The sequence below is a fragment of the Lutra lutra genome, chromosome 9 (genome assembly GCF_902655055.1).
Source record: "Lutra lutra chromosome 9, mLutLut1.2, whole genome shotgun sequence".
Taxonomy (NCBI): Eukaryota; Metazoa; Chordata; class Mammalia; order Carnivora; family Mustelidae; genus Lutra; species Lutra lutra.
Genome location: NC_062286.1, coordinates 38721628 through 38739704, shown reverse-complemented (window position 1 = coordinate 38739704; position 18077 = coordinate 38721628). Strand labels below are relative to the sequence as shown.

The window sequence follows — 18077 nt, the reverse complement described above, 5'->3', positions numbered from 1 at the left end:
TTCAGTGAGGGGAGTGTTAAAGTCCCCTACTATTATTGTATTATTGACGACATGTTTCTTTGATTTTGTTATTAATTGGTTTATATAGTTGGCTGCTCCCACGTTAGGGGCATAGATATTTAAAATTGTTAGATCTACTTGTTGGACAGACCCTTTGAGTATGATATAGTGTCCTTCCTCATCTCTTAGTATATTCTTTGGCTTAAGATCTAATTGATCAGATATAAGGATTGCCACTCCTGCTTTCTTCTGATTTCCATTAGCATGGTAAATTCTTTTCCACTCCCTCACTTTAAATCTGGAGGTGTCTTCGGGTCTAAAATGAGTTTCTTGTAGGCAACATATGGATGTTTTTTTTTTTTTTAATCCATTCTGATACCCTGTTTCCTTTGATTGGGGCATTTAGCCCATTAACATTCAGGGTAACTATTGAGAGATATGAATTTAGTGCCATTGTATTGCCTGTAAGGTGACTGTTACTGTATATTGTCTCTGTTCCTTTCTGATCTACTACTTTTAGGTCTCTCTTTGCTTAGAGGACCCCTTTCAATATTTCCTGTAGAGCTGGTTTGGTGTTTGAAATTCTTTCAGCTTTTGTTTGTCCTGTAAGCTTTTTATCTCTCCTTCTATTTTCAATGATAGCCTAGCCGGATATAGTATTCTTGGCTGCATGTTTTTCTCGTTTAGTGCTCTGAATATATCATGCCAGTTCTCTCTGGCCTGCCAGGTCTCTGTGGATAAGTCCACTGCCGATCAAATATTTTACCATTGTATGTTACATACTTCTTGTCCCAGGCTGCTTTCAGAATTTTCTCTTTGTCGCTAAGACTTGTAAATTTTACTCTTATGTGACGGGGTGTGGGCCTATTCTTATTGATTTTGAGGTGGCTTCTCTGCACCTCCTGGATTTTAATGCTTGTTCTCTTTGCCATATTAGGGAAATTCTCTATATTAATTCTCTTCAATATGCCTTCTGAGCCTCTCTCTCTTCGTTCTTCTGGAATCCCAATTATTCTAATGTTGTTTCATCTTATGGTGTCACTTATCTCTCAAATTCTCCCCTCGTGGTCCAGTATTTGTCTCTCTTTTGCTCAGCTTCTTTATTCTCTGGTCTTCTGTATCACTAATTCTTTCTTCTGTCTCATTTATCCTAGCAGTAAGAGCCTCCATTTTTTAATGCACTCCATGAATAGCTTTTTTGATTTCAACTTGGTTAGATATTGGTTCTTTTATTTCTCCAGAAACGGCTCTTATTTCTCCAGAGAGGCTTTCTCTAATATCTTCTCATATCTCTAATATCTCCCATGCCTTTTTTGAGCCCAGCTAGAAACTTGAGAGTCATCATTCTGAGCTCTAGATCTGACATGTTACCAATATCTGTATTGATTAGGTCTCTAGCCTTTGGTACTGCCACTTGTTCTTTTTTTTTTTTTTTTTTTTTTTTTTTTTTTTTTTTTGTGGTGAGTTTTTCCACCTTGTCATTTCGTCTGGATAAGAATATATGAGGGAGCAAATAAAATACTAAAAGGGTGGCAAAGACCCCAGGAAAATGTGCTTTAACCAAATTAGAAGCGACCCCCAAGTTGTGGGGGGGAGAAAGGGGATTAAAAGAAGTTTCCAACTTGGATACTGCAAAGATCAGGAGCTTGGGATCTCTCTCTGGCTCCTGCTGATACCAGGTTAACCACTTGGTAATGTTCTGACTGGCCCAGCAGGGGATGGTGACTCCTTCTTTTGGAGCCATGGACAGGATGGCAGGAGACTGGCTCAGCACAATCTCACCATGGGAGGCTGAAACCACACAGGAAACATTAACAGTGTCTTAAGATATGTACATGGAAGCCACCAGTATCTAGTTAGGTAGGACAGAGAATACTACTTACTTTTAAAATAAGCCAAATTCATCTGTGGAAAGATTCCCAATGAAGAAAGAAAATCAGGGGTGGAAAATCATACCCCCACTTTAACCTACTTTGTCCAAGTATTCTCACCTGGAACCCAGGGGAGCAGAAGGCCAAGAAGCTGTGATGGAGTCACCATCTTGCTGCTTTCGATGGGTCCAGTGTGTTCATGCCACACACTAGAAACTCTGTTATTAGATTCTGAGAGGCAGAAACACTTCAGATCTAAAAGGAAGAAGATATGAAAATTATGGGGCATTCCTATTGCTTAAGTACTCAAAAATTAAGTTTGTCAAAAGAATCTCCCCACCAGGATATTCTTTTCTGGGTGTGTTAAGTCTCCCCCTTTGGCCATGTGGAGGTTTTGAAAGTGCTTACCCCATGCTTGGCCAAATACAAGGTCTACCATCAGGGGACATGGCATATGATCTACTGCAGTACTCTGGTGGACATTGCTTTCACCTGCAATGAGGAGCAGGTCACATCTTTAGTCTCAGCGGAGGGATATGCTGATTCCTTCCTACAGTGCATTGTATAAACTTCTCCCAGAGCATCCTGCCAAGCCATAATCTATCAATTACATCTGTTAATTGCACACAATGAGCGAGAAATGGTGAGGACTTCGCTAACTTGCAAAAACACGTGTGCTCCAACAGTGGAATGCAAACCCTACAAAAATTCATGTGGCCCCCCACCCTGGTGGCTATGTTGGGGGTCTAGATATCTGAGTAATGCGGCCACATTCTCTCCGAGATAAAGGACAAGAATTTGCATCTTGTACCTCCTTGTACCTCCAACTACGGAGGTTGAAGCACAGTATCTTGTTGAGTGTCGAGTGTTGAGTGTTGAGACAACACATTCCACACTTGGATAAACTACACCATTCCATTTATCAGCTAATTTTGAAGTCACTATTGTAGAGTGGACGCAGAGCCAGGAGGGACTCTGTGTTAGGTTTAGGTCTCCATGCAAGTGGCCCTATCATGTGGGCCCTACGACTTCTCCTATCATTTGGTGGTACATGCATCTGTGTCCAGGAAGGACGTTGTGAACACTCTGGCAAGTCCAGATGAAGACTCATAGCACAGACTTCCTGGTTCTTCAACAAGACTTGGCCCTTCTCAAGAACAACCTATTCACTGTTCAACAAGTAGTTCCCAGCATAGTACAGGCCTGGGTATACCTGTCCACGGCACATCAATTAACTGTGTGACAGAGCTATTCATCCTAAACCAGACATGTCAGACACATCAGTCTGTAAGATTGGGTGGAGCCCACCAGCAGACAATATCAGAAAGGACATAGTATTATCGTTAGTATTGGACCCAAGCAGATTCAGTGGACACACAATTTATGGGACAAGAGTTTCAGATCACCACAATACTCACCACTCTTGCCCAAATACCCCTGCATGAACTCCTATTTTCAGCCTCATGAGATTTTATATTTAATGCATTTTCTTATTTCTGTATTCCTGCTGCACCAGCCAGGAAGGGACCTCCTCTCCCAAAATTAGCTAATTCTCAGAGGCAGTAAAAGACTTGCCCAAAAGCATACGTTTGATATGCAAGACAGAGAATCCTGAGTCCAAATCCTTACTCTCTTCCTGTCAATGAGAGGTGCAATCTGTGACATTTCCCTCTATCCAAATCCCCCTGGGTACCAGAGGACATGGGGCACAGCTATAGTCTGCAGCCTGCTGTAATTTTCAAACTCTCCAATCTTATGTCTAAGTAGTTTATTGACTTTGCTTCTCCATTACTCCTCATGAAATACACAGTAAAAAATACAGGCCAGCAGTACCTCTCTCTGCCTGTGTCTCTCACCTCGGTACAGCCTGTGTCATCGCATGGCATGCTGTGTTTCTGTTTTTAGGGGACTATGCATACAATAAAAACTTCTTACTGCATTGTAATAGCTTTCCTGTCTTTGTTTATTACCACATCTGATTAAAGACACAGGGCCTCCCAACCAGCTTATAGCATAGAGAGGACTCCAGGGTCTGCCCAGTTTCACATCATATGTTGATGTAACTTAAACTGGACAGCTCCCATACCATTCCATAATGAAATAAGATGTTTTTTCAGTAGACACTCAAAGAACACAAATGGTCATTGACTCAATGTGGCTGGGAAAGTGGTCTGAAGTAAGGATATGGATGCCCTATGGGGTGGCTGGCTAGGAAGGGACTGGAAGGAAGAGAGTGAAAGGATAAAGGAGGAAAGATCAGAAGCAAGAAATTGCCCAATCAATCTAAACCAAAATGATAAACTAAGCTAAAAACAAATCCAAGCAAAACAAAACCCCCAGACCAAAACCAACAACAATAAAATCCCACAGTATCTGGGATACATGGGACCAAACAAAAGATCTAACATTTGTGCCACTGGAATCCTAGAAAGAGTGGGGAGAGAGGATGGAGATGAAAAATATTTTGAACAATTAATTGCTCAAAAATTTACACATTTAACAGAACCCCAACAGCATAATCCTGAAGAAATATATGTCAAGACACATCAAATTATCATTTCTGAGCACTAAAGAAAAGGGAAGAATATCATAGGATGAAAGAGAAAAATCACACCTACTCAGAGAGGAAAACATCTCTAACGACAGAGGATTTCTATTCAGAAACCATGGGGGCCAGAAGGAAATGATGTCAACATTTTGTTTTTTCTAGTTAGAATTGACATATAACATTGTGTAAGTTTAAGTTTTATCCAATGTGATAATTTGATCTATGTTTATATTGTGAAATGGTTACCAACATAAGGATAGTAAATGCAACCTCCACTTCACATAATTATCCTTTTCCTTTTACTTATTTACTATTTTTTTGTGGTGAGAACATTGAAGGTCTAGTCTCTTAGTAACCTTCCAGTACAATATAATACTGTTAACTACAGTCACCTTGCTGTACATGAGACCATCAGAAATTATTTTATATACAGAAATTTGTACCCTGTGATCAATATCTCCCCTATTTATCTCACTACCCAGCCCCTGGCAACCACCAATCTACTCTCTGTTTCCATGTGTTTGGCATTTTTAGATTGCCATGTAAGTGATATTATACATAATATCTTTCTCTTTCTTCCTTATTTCACTTAGCATATTACTTTCAAGTTTCATCCTTGTCATCCCAAATGGCAAGATTACCTTCCCTCTCATGGCTGAGTAGTATTTCCTTGTGTGCGTACACATGTATAACACCTCTTTTCTTTTCTTTTTTTTTTTAATAAACATTTTTTTAATTTATTTTGAGCATAACAGTATTCATTGTTTTTGTGCTCCATGCAAACCGTGCCCTCTCTAATACCCACCACCTGGTTCCCCCAACCTCCCACCCCCCACCTCTTCAAACCCTTCAGAATGTTTTTCAGAGTCCACAGTCTCTCATTGTTCACTCCCCCTCCAATTTCCCCCAACTCCCTTCTCCTAACTCCCCATGTCCTCCATGCTATTTGTTATGCTCCACAAATAAGTGAAACCATATGATAATTGACTCTCTCTGCTTGACTTATTTCACTCAGCATAATCTCATCCAGTCCCGTCCATGTTGCTACAAAAGTTGGGTATTCATCCTTTCTGATGGAGGCATAATACTCCATAGTGTATATGGACCACATCTTCCTTATCCATTCGTCCATTGAAGGGCATCTTGGTTCTTTCCACAGTTTGGCAACCGTGGTCATTGCTGCTATAAACATTGGGGTACAGATGGCCCTTCTTTCCACTACATCTGTATCTTCGGGGTAAATACCCAGTAGTGCAATTGCAGGGTCATAGGGAAGCTCTATTTTTAATTTCTTAAGGAATCTCCACACTGTTCTCCAAAGTGGCTGCACCAACTTGCATTCCCACCAACAGTGTAAGAGGGTTCCCCATTCTCCACATCTTCTCCAACACATGTTGTTTACTGTCTTGTTAATTTTGGCCATTCTAACTGGTGTAAGGTGGTATCTCAATGTGTTTTTGATTTGAATCTCCCTGATGGCTAGTGATGAACATTTTTTCATGTCTGGTAGCTATTTGTATGTCTTCATTGGAGAAGTGTCTGTTCATATCTTCTGCCCATTTTTTGACATGATTATCTGTTTTATGTGTGTTGGATTTGATAAATTGTTTATACATCATGGATATCAGCGCTTTCTTTGTAGTGTCATTTGCAAATATCTTCTCCCATTCAGTGGGTTGCCTCTTTGTTTTGTTGACTGTTTCTTTTGCTGTGCAGAAGCTTTTTATCTTGATGAAGCTCCAAAAATTCATTTTCACTCTTGTGTCCTTTGCCTTTGGAGACATATCTTGAAAGAAGTTGCTGTGGCTGATATCGTAGAGGTTACTGCCTATGTTCTCCTCTAGGATTCTGATGGATTCCTATCTCACACCGAGGTCTTTTATCCATTTTGAGTTTATCTTTGTGTATGGTGTAAGAGAATGGTTGAGTTTCACTCTTCTACATATAGCTGTCCAATTTTCTCAGCACCATTTATTGAAGAGACTGTCTTTTTTCCACTGTATATTTTTTCCTGTTTTGTTGAAGATTATTTGCCCATAGAGTTGAGGGTCCATATCTGGGCTCCCTACTCTGTTCCACTGGTCTATGTGTCTGTTTTTATGCCAGTACCATGCTGTCTTGGTGATCACAGCTTTGTAGTAAAGCTTGAAATCAGGTGACATGATGCCACTAGTTTTGTTTTTCTTTTTCAACATTTCCTTAGCAATTCAGGGTCTCTTCTGATTCCATACAAATTTTAGGATTGTTTGCTCCAGCTCTTTGAAAAATGCTGGTGGAATTTTGATTGGAGTGGCCATGAAAGTATAGATTACTCTAGGCAGTATAGACATTTAAACAATGTTTTTCTTCTGACCCAGGAGCATGGAATGATCTTCCATATTTTTGTGTCTTCTTTGATTTCTTTCATGAGTATAGCACATCTTCTTTATACATTTATCCATCAGTGGACACTTAGGTTGTTTCCATATCATGGCTGTTTAAATAATGCTGCTTGACCCAGTGGTGCATATGAATTTTCAAATACCCAGAGGTGGAATAATAGGGTAGTTCTATTTTTAAGTTTTTGAGGAAACTCCATAATGCTTTCCATAGTGGTTGCACCAGTTTTCATCCCCAACAACAATACCTGAGGATGTTTCTCTATATCCTCTCCATATCCTCTTTTGCCATATCTTCTATAACCGTTGGTATTTCTTGCCTTTTTTTTTTTTTTGATAAATAGTTACTGAATTTTATCAAATATTTTTTCTGCATCTGTTGAGACAATCTTATGATTTTTACACTTAATTTTGCTAATGCAATATATCATGCTGATTGATTTATGGATATTGAACTGTCCTTGCATCTCTGGAATAAAACTTACTTGATTGTGGTGTATGATCCTTTTAATGTATTGTTGAATTTGGTTTGCTAATATTTTGTGGAGGATTTTTGCATCTGTGTTCATCAAGAATATTGGCTTCCAGGTCTGGCCCTTCTGTTCTGGATGCCAAGAGCTAGAACCTTAAGTCCCATCCCCTCCTGCTCCAGGCAGGGCTGGCCCCCTAGAATGGGATCCAGGAGGGGAGGCAGATGCACATAGCTTGGGCTCCTTGAAAATACAGAAACATGACAATGTGGACATGCAGCTTGCTCTAAACTGCACGCATGTGAACAAATGTTTAATTTCAAACCCTATTATTTGCCCTATAAATATGGCCCTTGTGGGGATGGTCCAATGGAGGTGTCCGCTGAGGGGAGGATGCTCCACCCTTGCCTCTTAGGACTCTGGTCTGGCTGTCTCCATGGGGCTTTCCCTGCTGGTGAGGCGGGGTGTTGTAAGTACTTGATATGAGGTAAAGTGGCCTTATTCTCATTTCTTGCCTACTATTCCCTTCCTGTATGTATAGATTCCTTTCCTCTTCTGTTTTTATTAGTTTTCTTATCATAATAACAAAGTTTTCTTTCCTTTTTGAAGCTTAAACAGGGCTGTGGTGAATCTTTTGTGTAGTATGGGAGGGGACTCTGTGTTGTTATAAGTTCTACTTCTACTGATGTAGAAGTTCCACACTAAAAAATACCTTGGCAGCAACATCTAGACAGGCATGGACCACTCCGCTGAACACCCTAGCCAACTTAAGTTGACACAGAAAATTAACCACCATCAGGGGCAAATTGAGGGGATGAGTGATAGGAGAATTGACCCTTTGTCACGGTGAGGTGTGGATCCCAGGTAGGGTCTGCTTGACACAGGCTCTGTCTGGGTCTCAGGAAATGGCTCATGTCAAGAAGTGGTGCAGCAGCCACGGGGACCCATGGAACTATCAGGGTGCCACCTGACAGAGGAAGCCTCGTGCATCTGCCCTACTCAGAGGAAAGATGGCGGAAGTGTTGTGGTTGGACTTGCAGTGCACCCGAAGCCTCCACAACCTCTGCCCTCCTCACTGGACTGCCTGCTTGGCATCTTAAGGGAATCCCACCCTTGCTCCCTTCTCTCTGCTGAAGAAGAAACAGCAGGATGAGGAACAGTTGCAGGGAGTTTATATCATACCCAGGCAATCCTGCCCTGATTTCTCAAACCACTGGAGGGAACAGAATTTTCTTGAAGGCACCTAGATTTCATTCATTGGTTAATTCAACACAAAACAGAAATATTTAGCAGAAAAGATAGAAAAACTAAAATTCAGGATTCAGAGTTCACCTAGGTCCAATGAGGGTCCCACATGTCTCCCCGAGTGAGGAAATTCTTGGCCTGTCTTCCATCTCTTCCATCTCTCTGGCCCTTGTACAATTCCAGGACCTGAGGTCAAGTGTTCACCACATCCTTACCCATCTGCAGGAAGAAATTGCTTCAGAGCTCAATGACAACCAGTCAGAGGTTTTATAAAAAGTTGGGACCAAAGTTCACCACTTTCTTTTTGTGCCTTCCAATTCTTTTGCCCCTCCATGCCTCTCATTATTTGTTTCCTGGCATGTTTTGTTATTTTACCAGGGTTATTGATATGAAGAGCCAAGATCATCATTTCTGGACACTGAACCCATTTAAAGACATTGTTAAATTGAAAATGGAAGCTCTTCATTCGATCTTGTAGCAGTTTGTCATTTTAGAACTTCTAAGTTGTTCTCAGAGCTTCTAAGTTGACTTTTGTGTGTTCCTGTCATACAACTCTATTTTGGATTTATTTTTGGCTCCTTACATTTCCACTGGGTACTTTCACAACCCACTGCTTATGAGATTTGCTTCTGTTCCCCCTGACTGCTTTGCATAACCCCCTCCAGGTCCTGACCAGAGTCTCAGGCTGTATAAAAGGGGCCTTTGCTACATGAGCTGAGCTGTGTCGGGCCGGCAGGGGCAGCAAGATGGCATCACAGAGGCAGGTCCTCCTATCCTTGTTGCTGTGGGTCTCAGGTGAGAAGCTGAAAAGTGCCATAGTCCTTCTAGAGTAGTGTCATTTTAAACAACTTTTTACATTATATACTGAGAAACACTGATATTTCCAAAATAGACCCAATGATGTACTGCCATGTGGTACCATTAGGAAGCACGTTTGCAATGACATATTTCAGCGTGACTGGGATAAAGTGTGTCTGTATCACCGTTTTTCTGATTGCAGGTGCCCATGGGGACGTCACGATGACTCCGTCTCCAGGCTCCCTGGCTGGGTCTCCAGGTCATCAGGTCACCATGAACTGCAGAGCCAGTCAGAGTGTTAGCAATGACATAGCCTGGTACCAGCAGAAACCTGGGCAGTCTCCCAGGCTCCTCATCTATGGTGCATCGAACAGGGCCACAGGCATCCCAGACCGGTTCAGTGGCAGTGGGTCTGGGACAGACTTCACCCTCAACATCAGCAACCTCCAGGCCGAAGATGTGGGAAGCTATTACTGTCAGCAGTATGGTAGCTATCCACCCACAGTGCTTCAGCCTCGAACACAAACCTGCTCCCCTGGGCAAGGGGTCAGGGAGGCTTTGCTGCAGCAGCTGCTTCCTCTTCGGTCAGCCCTGAACATGTGTGTTCCCCTAACTGCCTGAGAAGTCACTTCTCCTGACTTATTCCTTGCAGGGCTTGTAAGGCCCAGCAGAAAACGAAGGGGTTGGACTTTTCCTGCACCCCCCACCCCTTTTTAAAAAAAAGATTTTATTTATTAATTTGCCAGAGAGAGAGAGAGAGAGAGAGAGCACAAGGAGGGGGAGCAGGAGGCAGAGGGAGAAGCAGGCTCCCCACTGAGAAGGGAGCCGGATGAGGAACTCGATCCCAGGATGCTGGGATCATGACCTGAGCTGAAGGCAGCCATTTAATCGACTGAGCCACCCAGGCATCCTTCCTGTATCCCTTTTTGCGGGAGGTTAATGAAGACAAATGCTGTGAAGATGTCTTAGGGATGCTGCTGGGAGTTTTTGTGCCCCAGGAAGCTGCGTGTTTCCCAGGGTCCCACGACAGAAGTGAGCCAGGAAGGTCTGGCTTTAGCCCTTGACAAAGGGCTGTGAACGTTACACCCTGCGGGTCAGTTCTCCCTTCCTGCTCCTCTTGGACTCTGGGACATTTCTCTTTTATTTCCTTATTCTCTTTTCTTCACCCTCTTTCACCCTCCCACTCTGAACCTTCCCAGGATGAAACCTTTGAGCTCTCCTATTCAGAATCTCCCATGTGGAAGGTAGTGTCCCTCTCGCTTTTTCCTTCCATGGGACCTGTTTCCCAGCCTTCCTGGGCAGTGTCCTGGACATTCATTTCTGCTCCAGCTCCTTTCCTACCTCCCTTCTCTCTCTTCTCCATTTCTCCCAGGCTTACTCCTTCTCACAAAGGCTATTCTCTCATTCTATTTTTTTTTTTTAAGATTTAGCTATCTATTTATTGCTGGGGGGGAGGGGCCGCGGGATATCGCGAGACTTTCAGGCAGACAGCCTGTTGAGTGGGGACCTGATGCCCATTCCATTTCACATGCTTGAGACCGTGACCTGAGCAGAAACCAAGAGTCAGACGCTCAACCAACTGAGCCACGCAGGTGCTCTGATTCCCTCACTCATTTTAACCCCGTCACTTTAGGAACACGGGATACTGTGCCTCAGCATCTTTTTTCACCACTTGTCACCTTTTTCTTTAAAGTCATGCCTTGGGCATTCAGGACCAGGAATCCAGGAGCATGTCCTGACCTGAAGGCAGAGGCTGAATTGACTGAGCCACCCAGGCATCCCTGAGGTACTCTGCATTTTAATGATGGAGAACTTGTCATAATTTTCTGTAGGCACACCTAAGTCGTGGCTATGAGAGTGACTGATCGAGATTGGGTGGGAAAGAGACAATTGGAGGAGGGTCAGACAAACAACTGAGAGAGCAGGTAATGGAAGGTCATATACTGAATACACTGAAACCACCAGGAATTGTGACAGGCTGTGAGAGGCTCTAGGAGGTGGGAGCTAAAATATTCCAGAAACCAGGAGAGACTTTGGGGCTGGTATTGGCAATAAGGAATGATCCTAGAGTGGGGTAGTCTACGTATCTTGATTTCAAATTAACATTGTTCTTCCACTTTTAGGCAGGTCTAGAAGTCTAGAAGTGGCTGAAGGGGGCGATAGATGCTCAGTGAGCAGGCTGCTGGGGAAACACATTAGCTCAGGGCGCTTTCAGAAGAGAGGTGAGCTACTGCGCAATTCAGTGGTTTGGTGGGGAGCATTGGGGGAGAAAGTGTTCAGGTGGTGAGTCCTTTATCTCTCCTGTCTTCCATATTTTTTGTTTGCCACCTCGTATAATCTGCTTTGCTGTTCTTTCCAAATTTAAAACATTTTTTAGTGAGAAAAAGAGCTTGCTCTTTGCTCCCGGTTTTGTACTAGAAGTCTTTTTTTTTTTTTTAATTTTAAAAATATGTTGGGAAAAGAATAATGTGCATTGGTTCCAGCACAAGGATAGACCAAGATCTAGTGTTTTCTCCTTCGTGAGATGTTTTCTCTGGATTAAAATTTGAATGGCAAAGTCAGGAAATAGGAATGCCAGCAGAGAGGAGTTTCTGTGTGTGTGGGTGGCTGTTGGAGGCAATGGGAAGCGAGGTAGGGACGTGAGTGGAGAGAGCCAGACTGGGGCTGTCATGACTAGCAGGAGACCCAGAGAGAGGGCTGAAGTCTGATGTGGGGTCCTGTAACTATGACAGTACATCCTGATATTGTAAGACTAAAGTCAGCCATATTGTCATTAGCTTGTAGGCTGCGGATGGTATGAGTCAAGTCTGCCCTAGAGCCGCTGTGTCTGAATGGGTGAGCACCCCATTAACTCAGGTGGAAGGGAGGTAAATGAGGGCCTTCAGTCCATGCTGGTGCAGGCTAAGCAGTGCTTCCTGGCCATGTGGAGGGGCCTCTCACTGGCCCTGCAGCTGATGGAGACTCTCTCCTGGGGAATGGCCAGGGTTGCAAAATCACAGAAGAGTGTCATGTGCCCACCAGAAACTGCCATCAGTGGCACACTGGGCTGATGCAGAGGTGCTGAATTTCTGTTAGGGCCAAAGTGGGCCTCCCAACATGAGGCCAGGCCCTAAGCAAGCTTGTGCGGTTGGTGACATTCATTTCCTTTCCCCTCCCAATACCACTCTTCTCAGGAAGCATGAGGGCCGCCCCTGAGAGAACTCTCAACTTGGGAACATTCTCTCACCTGGACCATAAGAGCAGGAGCCTGAGGATTTGCACCATCAGGCTGCCTCTCGCCCTCTCAAGGCTGCTCAGACCCTGTCCATGGAAAAGACCCAGTGAGCAGCATCAGGCCTAGGGTGGAGGCAATAAGGGTGGAATTTTGATGCAAATCCCCATGGAGGACAAAGGCAGAGCTGGCAGACTCCACAGTCATGGTGGTACCTGGTGGTGCTGCATGCCGACCACTCTCCTGGGCCGCCTACTCTTGCCTTGTCCTCCCCCTGACAGATGACAAACAACTAGAATGATTGTTTAGGTGATGATAGGTCACATGTGGCTCAGCCTGCTCCTGTCTGAGAAAAGTCTCTGGGAGCCACTTGGGAGGGCATTTTGTAGAAGATGAAGAATTAGTTCATGAGAAAGTGTTGAGGTGATAGAGGATGTGCTCTTGCCCTGTGAGCTGGGATTCACACGGGTTTGTCTTCTGGGTTTTATATGGTGCCTATACACCACACGTCAATGTTAGAGGCAGGGTGAAGGTGAAGTTGGGCACAGGGGGTTCTCCACTCTGAGCAGGAGTGACTGCTCTGCCTGGGAGGGCTTCAGGAAGACAGGACATTGGTTTCTAGGATGGAGCTGTCGGAGAATCCTGGGCTTATCCACACTGAGGCAGGTTCCTTGATTGGAGGCATTTTGACCTGTGGCTTTAATTCAACAGGTGGATTTCAATAGAAATGTCTTAAATGAAAATAGAAAATTAAAGAAAGACTACTTTAGAGGAAGTAAAAATGCTCTACAACAGAGCATCTTATCTTAAACAGCTCTCCTGCTATCTTGTTAAAATGGAGAGTGTTGTGAGTAGGTATAAGGTGGAGACAGCTATTTAGCATTTGGACAAGCTTTCAGGGTTGTTGGTGATGCTCTGGTGTATAGAGAATTTTAAGCAACAAGATATTTTTATATTAAGAAAAAAGTGCTTCATCCACATTTAGTTTTTTTTTTTAATCACAAAAGTCCTTCATTGTCTAGTTATTTCTATATACATGACACAATTTCCTCATTCTTCTCTTCTCTCAGTCACTTAAGAAAATATCCTTGTTATGACCTAATGATGATAGCTAGAAGTATATTCAAACATGTTCTGGGGCCTTCCCCTAACTGGCCAACTTCTTAGAAATGTAAAAACAGTGACCATCACAGGCTGTCTTCTGTCAGCTCCCCATCACCACCATCACTTCTGGAAGCACATATCACAGAGCCCCCTTTCCTCTACAGTTCTCTACAGAGTTGCTCATGAGGCACCTCGTGGAGGTCAGAAGAGGAGGATTCAATGCCTTCCATCAGCACCTACAGGCAGGTGAGTGGTAAGCCGGGGACCAGAGAATCACCTAGGGAGGGTCTGCGGTGGCTAGAGCATCAGCACCTCCATCCCTGACCCTCCTAGACAGGCCTGAGGACCACATGGTTAGGCAGCCTGTTTCTCCAACGGTATAAATTCTCTGACTTATAAGGACTCACCGAAGAATCAGTGTTTCTAGAGTTTATTTTCCTTATTATATCCCCAGGCCTTTGAAAGAGTGATGTTCAGACATTACTTCCCTATAGGAAGCAATTGCTGCTTGGAATACCTAGAGTGGCTTCTCTTTTTCTGTATAAACCCCACAAGGCCATCACCCACACTCATCAGGTGTAATTGTCTGGAGGAAAGGGAGTCAGTCAGGGGGTCGAGGATCCTCCTTGCCCTTCTCTCAAAGGCCCCATGACCTCCAAATTGCATCTGCCTCTGAGACACTGTCTGAGCAGGTGCAGGCATCAGAGGATCTGCTTCCCTGGTGGTTTATGCTCTGACCTGTAACACTGTGGGCGGGTAGCTATTATACTGTTGGCATTAGTAGGTCCCAGCATCTTCAGACTCTAGGTTGCTGATGGTAAAGTGAAGTCTGTCCCATCCATTGCCGCTGAACCACGATGGGACCCCAGTTTACAACTTGGATGCTTCATAGATGAGGAGCTTGGGGGCTCTCCCTGGCTCCTGCTGATACCAGGCTAACCACTTGTTAATGTTCTGACTGGCCCAGCAGGTGATGGTGACTCCTTCTTTTGGAGCCATGGACAGGATGGCGGGAGACTGGGTCAGCACATTCTCTCCATGGGAGGCTGAAACCACACAGGAAACATCAGCAGAGTCTCAGGATATGTACATGGAAGTCACCAGTATTTAGTTAGGTAGGACAGAGAATACTACTTACTTTTAAAATAAGCCATATTAATCTGTGGAAAGATTCCCAATGAAGAAAGAAAATCAGGATGGAAAATCATACCCTTACTTTGACCTGCTTTGTCCAAATAATCTCACCTGGAACCCAGAGGAGCAGAAGGCCCAGAACTCTGTTGGAGTCACCATCTTGCTGCTTTCAATAGGTCCAGTGTGTTCATGCCACACACCCGATTAGATTCTGAGAGGCAGAAACACTTCAGATCTAAAAGGAAGAAGATTTGCAAATTATGGGGCATTCCTATTGCTTAAGTACTCAAAAATTAAGTTTGTCAAAAGAATCTTCCCACTGGGCCCCATTCTTTGCTGGGTGTGTTAAGTCTCCCTCTTCTGGCCAAGTGGAGGTTTTGAAAGTACTTACCCCATGCTGGGCCAACTACAAAGTCTACCAGCAGGGGGCATGGCATATGATGTAATGCAGTCCTCTGGTGGAGTTCGCTTTCACTGGCAGTGAAAAGCCGGTCATATCCTCAGTTGTGGCCAGGGCTATGTTTTAACTCCCTGCTCTCTGCCACAGTCCGCTATATAAACATCCCCAGATCATCCCGCCAGGCCATACTCTATCAATTACATCCTTTTAATTGCACACGATGAGCGAGAAATATTGAGTACTTCGCTAACTTGCAATAATACATGTGCTCCAACAGTGGGATGCAAACCCTACAAAAATTCATGCGGCCCCCCACCCTGGTAGCTAAGACGGGGGTCTAGATATCTGAGGAATGCAGGCACATCCTCTCCGAGGTTCAGGACAAGTGGTTGCATCTTGTACCTCCAACCACTGAGCTTGAAGCACAGTATCTTGTTGAGTGTTGAGTGTTGAGACAAAACATTCCACACTTGGATAAACTACACCATTCCATTTATCAGCTAATTTTGAAGTCACTAGTGAAGGGTCCGTGGACAAAAGGACGAGACTGATACAAAGCGAAGGTCAAGCAAAGCTTTATTTTGTGACAAGCATCGAGAATCAAACTGACCAGCCAGGGCCGTCTCTTGCAAGGGGGCGACCGCTCCCAGCCTCACAGACTAACTTTTATAGAGTAAAGGCCATGTGGTTGAGCCTGGCCACACACAGGTGGCCAATTGAATTACATTCTACCCCATGATAGTCATCTAATTCAGCCTATGTCCTTGGCTAGAATTGGCGCCTTTGTCTGGCACCCAAATGGCGGGGGCTCACACTTCTTGGCAGGTAATACGTGTGCTTTTACTTGATTGGACGTCTCCACCTGGCCGAACATGTCCTTGTATTTGGGCTCCGTTATCTCTGCTCAGCCTTACATTTCCTGGTATCTGCGCACCGTTATTGGGGTTATTTGGCCATATTTCACTAGCTGGCCATATTTCACCAATCCTGTTTCTAAGCGCTTTCCTCTTGGGGGAAAGGGCAGGTTCAATCTAAGTTTACTGCATAAACAACAAAATGGCTCACTCTGGCTAAGTAGGCCCTTTCACTAGTGTAGAGTGGACGCAGAGCCAGGAGGGACTCTGTGTCAGGTTTGGGTCTCCATGCAAGTGGCCCTATCATGTGGGCCCTACGACCTCTCCTATCATTTGGTGGTACATGCATCTGTGTCCAGGAAGGATGTTGTGGACACTCTGGCAAGTCCAGATGAAGACTCACAGCCCAGGCTTCCCGGTTCTTCAGCAAGACTTGGCCCTTCTCAAGAACAACCTATTCACTGTTCAATGAGTAGTTCCCAGCATAGTACAGGCCCAGGTAAACCTGTCCACGGCACATCAATTAACTGTGTGACAGAGCTATTCATCCTAAACCAGACATGTCAGACACATCAGACTGTAAGATTGGGTGGAGCCCACCAGCAGACAATATCAGAAAGGACATAGTATTATCGTTAGTATTGGACCCAAGCAGATTCAGCGGGCACACAATTTATGGGACAAGAGTTTCAGATCACCACAATACTTACCACTCTTGCCCAAACACCCCTGCAGGAGCTCTTATTTTCAGCCTCATGAGGCTCTTATTTCTGTATTCTTGCTGCCCCAGCCACAAAAGGACCTCCTCTCCCAAAACTAGCTAATTCCCAGAGGCAATAAAAGACTTGCCCAAGTCTTTTATATGCCCAGCTTCCCCATTTGATATGCAAGCCAGACAATCCTGAGTCCAGATCCTACTCTTTTCCTTTCAATGAGAGGTGCAATCTGTGACATTTCCCTCTATCCAAATCCCCCTGGGTACCAGAGGACAAGGGGCACACCTATAGTCTGCAGCCTGCTGAAATTTTCAAACTCTCCAATCTTATGTGTGAGTAGCTTGTTGACTTTGCTTCTCCATTACTTCTCATGAAATATGCAGTAATAATACAGGCCAGCAGTACTTCTCTTTGCCTGTGTGTCTCACCTCGGTACTGCCTGTGTCACTGTGGGGCATGCTGTGTGTTCTGTTCCCAGGGGACTATGCATATAATAAAAACTTCTTACTGCATTGTAATAGCTCTCCTGTCTTTGTTTCTTACAACAACTCATTAAAGACACAGGGCCTCCCAACCAGCAAATAGAAAGAAAGGACTCCAGGATCAGCCCTGGTTCGAATCATCTCTTGATGAAAGTTAAACTGAGTAGCTCCCATACCATTCTGTAATGAAATAAGATTTTTTTTAGTAGGCGCTCAAAGACCACAAATTGTCATTGACTTAATGTGGCTGAGGAAGTGACCTGAAGTAAGGACACGGGTGCCCTACGGGGTGGCTGGCTAGGAAAGGCCTGGAAGGAAGAGAGTGGAAGGATAAAGGAGGAAAGATCAGAGGCAAGAAATTATCCACTCCATATCCTCTTTCTCCATATCCTTTATAACCTTTGGTATTTATTGGTTTTGTTTTTTTTGTTTTTTTTTTTGTTTTTTTTCTGATAAATAGATACTGAATTTTATCAAATACTTTTTCTGCATCTGTTGAGACAATCCTATGATTTTTACCCTTAAGTTTGTTCATGTGACATTCATGCTGATTGATTTATGAATATTGAAGGATCCTTGCATCTCTGGAATAAATCCTACTTGATCATGGCGTATGATCCTTTTAATGTATTGTTGAATTTGGTTTGCTAATATTTGGTGGAGAATTTTTGCATCTATATTCATCAGGGATTTCAGCCTCCAGATACAGCCTTTCTGTTCTGGATGCCAAGAGTTACAGCCTTGTCTCCTCTTGCTCCAGGCAGGGCTGGCCCCCCAGAATGGGATCCGGGAGGGGAGAGAGATGTATATAGCTTGGGCTACTTGAAAATACAGACACATGACAACGTGGACATACAACTTGTTCC

General features: G+C 44.0%; 1 long non-coding RNA gene and 1 gene segment (V, D, J or C); both read right to left on the bottom strand.

Annotated features, from left to right (window-relative positions):
• The window catches only part of LOC125109330 (immunoglobulin kappa variable 2D-29-like), a 664016-nt gene that overhangs the window by 286087 nt on the left and 359852 nt on the right, over positions 1-18077 (bottom strand).
• Positions 9713-14968, bottom strand: LOC125109344 (uncharacterized). Its single transcript, XR_007130197.1, has 3 exons — positions 14958-14968; positions 10376-10381; positions 9713-9824 (listed from the first exon to the last, which is right to left on the bottom strand). It is a non-coding gene; the product is annotated as an uncharacterized LOC125109344 (long non-coding RNA).